We start from the raw sequence: 4,144 nt of genomic DNA, 5'->3' as shown, positions 1-4,144 counted from the left end.
GCTAAAATGGGGGGGGGGGGGGGGGGGGGGGGCAGGTAAGAGAGATATGTAAAGCCAGGCTGTGATGAGTGGGTCTCAAATGCCAGGCTGCGGAGGTGGGGCTTTCTCTCCAGGGTAATAGGGAGCCATGAGAGATGTTTGAGTGAACAGGATCAGGGGGACAGATGGGAGAGAGGATCTAAGGGAAGAGTGAGCAGATGTTGGGATGGACAGACCATGGGGAGCCAGGAGGAGGGAGAAGATGGGACTGATGCCAGAGATCCCTACCTCAGGGATGGGGAGTGATGGTGGAATTGTCCTTGAGATGGGGACATGGAAGGAGGAGGGGGTTTGAGGAGGAGGCTGAGTCTGGAGACCGTGAGGAATATCCTGGAAGAAGCTGAATAAGGGAGAGAGATCGCTGGAGTCTAAGATAATGACTAGAACATCTGCGATCAGTAACTGCTTGTGAATTGGATGGAGGGAGGGAGGGAGGAGTCGATAGGTGGGTGGGTTGATGGGTGGACAGATGGATGAGTGGATGACTAGATGAGGGGATGGATGGGTGGGTGGGTGGATGGATGGATGGATGGATGGGTGGAGGGGAGGGGTGGATGCATGGATGGATTGATAAGTGGTTGGATGGATGGATGAGTGGATGGATGTAGGTGGATGGTTGCATGGATGAATGAATGGATGAATGCATGGATGGATGGGTGGGTGGATGGATGGATGGATGGATAAGTGGATGAATGGAAGGATGATGAGTGGCTGAGTGAGTGAATGGATGAGTGGAGAGATGAATGGATGGGCTGATGGATGGATGCATGGATGGATGGATGGACAGACGAATGGGCAAATGGATGGGTAGGTGGATGGGTGCATGGATGCATGGATGAACGAATGCATGGATGGATGGGTGGATGGATGGATGAGTAGAGGGATGGATGGGTGGATGGGTGAATGGATGGGAAGGTGGATGGATAGATGGACAAAGGGATGAAGGGAGTGGTAGATAGATGGATGGATGGATGGATGGGTGGATGGGTGAATGGATGGGAAGGTGGATGGATAGATGGATAAAGGGATGAAGGGAGTGGTGGATAGATGGATGGATGGTTGGTTGCCTGCATGTGTGTGTGGATCAATGGGTAGGTGGAGCCTGAAGACAGAAGTGGCTGCCCTGAGTGTGAAGGCAAAGGCACAGCCCTGGGAAGCCCCCATATCAGGGCCAGGAAGAGGAGATTTGGGGAAGGAGCAGGAACTGTGCCAGTTGCCTCCATAACTGCCTCTCTGTGAGGCCTCCCCACCCAAGTCCTTTCCTCTACCCCTTTTCCCCATAAATGGCTTTGGGACTTGAAATCCCTGCCCCCCCCCGTACCCCACCACACACACACACATGGCTCAGCTCTGGGGGGCCTACCGCAGACAAATCAGTGGAAAATTAAAATAGTGCCTGTGCACTGGTGATCGGCGGCTTCAGCCGGGCACTTAATGACCCCTTTCTGGGGATTGTTACCAGCTGGAGGCAGTGGGGTGGGGGAGGTCTTCACCAGCCACCCAATCTGAGCAGGAGGGGGTGGTCCCTGGGAGTGGGGGTGCAGCCCACAAAGCCAGAGGGTGACAGTGATGGCAAGGCTGGGAAGGGGAAAGGGATGACCTTGAGCTCCAGGGATGAACCCACTTGGACCCCTGCACCCCTGTGGCCCCTGCTGGGACGTCTTTTCTCCCTCAGTTTGGCTAGATGGCTACAGCTCATCTTGTAGGTCTCAGGTCCAATGTCACCACCTCCAGGAAGCCCTCCTGGACTAGGTCAAATCCCCTCAGAAGTATCCACCCACTCTTGTCTATAATCCTATTTGCCTGGAGGCCTTGAGAGCAAAACCTCACTTTGCCACATTAGCTGTGTGTCCTTGGGGAAGTCACTTTCCCTCTTTGTGCCTTGTTTTCCTCATTTGTAAAATAAGGCTGTTAGGAGAATTTTTTTCTTTTTTAGAGATAGGATGTGACTCTGTCATCCAGGCTGGAGTGCAGTGGCACGATCACAGTTCACTGCAGCCTCAAATTCCCTGGGTTCAAGCGATCCTCCCACCTCAGCCTCCCAAGTAGCTGAGACTACAAGTGCATGCCGCCATGCTTGGCTAATTTTTTAGTAGAGATGGGAGGTCTCACTATGTTGCCCAGGCTGGTCTCGAACTCCTGACCTCAAGTGATCCTCCCACCTCAGCCTCCCAAAGGGCGGAATTACAGGCGTGAGCCATCTCGCTGGGCCCCTGTTGGGAGGATTAAATGAACAATTGTGGGTATACTGGTATTTACTGAGCCTTTATTATGTACTGGGCACAGGGTTGAATCTGATCCTCAAATTCTCAAAATAAGCCAATCAATGCCAGCAAGATGTTCATCCCCATTTTAGGGAGGGGGTCACTGAGGCCCCTAGGAATGAGATAAATTCACTTAATACCGTCATTGTGTGCCTGGACCCATCCAGCTCCCTCTGCTCTCACCCCCCACAGTCTGTCCTCCCCACAGCAGCCACCAGAGGGCGCCTGTGAGCACCTGGATCAGGTCGTGTCCCTTCCCTACCTACAACCCTCCATGGGTCCTACCTCCCTCAGGGCCAAAGCCGAAGTCCTCCCCATGGTCCACATGACCTGCCCCGTCCTCTCCCTGCCCTCCCTTCTTCCTTCTCTCCCCGCTAACTCTCTCTGCTCCAGCCACACGGGCCTCCTTGCTGTTCCTCCAACATGCCAGGCATGGTCCTGCCCCAGGGCCTTTGCACAGGCTGTGCCTTCTGCTTAAGATGCCCTTCCACCTCCCCTTAGACAAACTGGCTGTGCCTCCTCCATCTGGCCTCAACTCAAATGGCGTCCAGAACAACCCTCCCCCAACTAAAGGAGGTCCTCCTGCTATAGTGTCTGACCTGGCCCCATTCTTGTGAATGTAACAGACACACACACACACATACACACACAGATTGCAATCATTCTGTATGTGACTTGGCAGGCGTCTCTGTTCCTCACTCAACTGCAGGGAGGGAGATACTTCTGTCCTAGTCTTCTCAGGGCCTCTAGCACCCTGCATCAGAGGGCATGGCTCATAATTGGCACTGAAGGCCGAGCGCAGTAGCTCACACCTGTGGTCCCAGGACTTTGGGAGGCCGAGGCAGGTGGATCACCTGAGGTCAGGAGTTCGAGACCAGCCTGGTCAACATGGTGAAACCCCGTCTCTACTAAAGATACAAAAATTAGCTGGGCATAGTGGTGGGCACCTGTAATCCCAAATAGTCAGGAGGCTGAGGCAGGAGAATCACTTGAACCTGGGAGGCAGAGGTTGCAGTGAGCCATGATTATGCCATTGAACTCCAGCCTGGGTGACAAGAGCGACACTCTGTCTCAAAATATATATATATATATACACACACATATATATACATATATATATGTATATATATTAAGGCTGAGTGCTGTGGCTCACACCTGTAATCCCAGCACTTTGGGAGGCCGAGGTGGGCGGATTACCTGAGGCCAGGAATTCGTGACCAGCCTGGTCGACATGGCGAAATCCCGTCTCTACTAAAAACACAAAAATTATCTGGGTGTGGTGGCAGGCACCTGTAATCCCAGCTACTCGGGAGGCTGAGGCAGGAGAATCACTCGAACCTGGGAGGCAGAGGTTGCAGTGAGCCGAGATCGCACCACTGCACTCTATCCAGCCTGGGCAGAGCCAGGCTCCATCAAAAAAAAGAAAAAAGAATATTCAGTGCCACCTAGTTTGTGGTGGCAAAAGACTGGAAATAAACAGAATAAGCATTGAGAGGCACTTTTCTTTTTTTTTGTAAGTGATGCATCCGTGCAATAAATCGCTGCAACATTTAAACGCGCTTGAGTATTTGCCATTCTGACGGTCAGCCCTCTGAAATGTAAGTGATGAACGGCCGCAATGCTTGTGGTTGTCACTAGAGGGAAGCACTTGACCGTGAAAGCTTCTTCCCTGACCGTCTCCAATTATTGAAGGGTTTATTCTCTGATTTTCATTCTTCGGTTCCTTTCTTTTCTCTTTTATTTACCCCATGCATTTCTATCCGTTTTTTTCTTTCTTTCTTTCTTTCTTTCTTTCTTTCTTTCTTTCTTTCTTTCTTTCTTTCTTTCTTTCTTTCTTTCTT

This window comes from Hylobates moloch, unplaced genomic scaffold, assembly GCF_009828535.3.
Source record: "Hylobates moloch isolate HMO894 unplaced genomic scaffold, HMol_V3 SCAFFOLD_15, whole genome shotgun sequence".
Taxonomy (NCBI): domain Eukaryota; kingdom Metazoa; phylum Chordata; class Mammalia; order Primates; family Hylobatidae; genus Hylobates; species Hylobates moloch.
This window is presented reverse-complemented; position numbering follows the sequence as displayed.